Below are 838 nucleotides of genomic sequence, written 5' to 3'. Positions count from 1 at the left end.
CCTCTCGAATGATTATTTTAAGAAATCCGCAACAGAAAAAGAAGCATAACACAGTAACCAACTCACTAGTTCAAGTTTCTCCTGTCTTCTCACGTTCACTGTCCAAACAAGCACCCATAATGACTATGCCGTCGGGGTTTTTGCCTTTGATCAATGTGTGACAGATGTCTTTTATAAAAATCTAATCTTTCAGAGGACGACCGTCAAAGAGAGTGAAAGCGTCTTCGCAGAGAAAGTTAAACCAGCAAAAATTCGAAAACGGTCGGGTAAAGGGGTACTGTTGAATCAGTCCAAGGAATGACGGGTATTGCTGAGGAAGGTGATTCCTCTCTGCGCACCTGACGGCTCCGGTGTGAAGCTGCTGTTCAACTGTGACCCTCCTCGCGGTGTCTGGCCTTCGGGCCGATGGGAGGGACATTTCGGATCCCAGCGTTTCCTACGAAGACTTATTTCGGATATCCTAAACTTTCGTCGAAACATCTGTTGCGAAAACGAATTACACAGGTTTGTAAAGGTTACACCATTCGTCCTCTCTCTTTCTTTGACTTCGCCTTGCACGGACAGCCGAATTCCGTCGGAGGATCTTGCCATGAAGTATCCGATATATACGCGCGGTGGCATCCTCTCCTTCCCGAATCGAGAAGCCCAATTGGAGGAGAGCGTTCGGTGTATACCTTTTCATGGTACAGGGTCACTGACTTTTCTGTACCACCGCTACCTCATCATTTAGCAAATTAAGCACTTGTGAGCAAGACCAACATCATCACAGTGAAATGTCTTCTCAAAATAGGAGAGAGAGAATGTGGTCCCTTCTTATTAATTAAATTATGGGGGTATA

This window comes from Macrobrachium rosenbergii, chromosome 28 (genome assembly GCF_040412425.1).
Source record: "Macrobrachium rosenbergii isolate ZJJX-2024 chromosome 28, ASM4041242v1, whole genome shotgun sequence".
In the NCBI taxonomy this organism is placed as follows: domain Eukaryota; kingdom Metazoa; phylum Arthropoda; class Malacostraca; order Decapoda; family Palaemonidae; genus Macrobrachium; species Macrobrachium rosenbergii.
Note: the sequence above shows the minus strand (reverse complement) of the source record.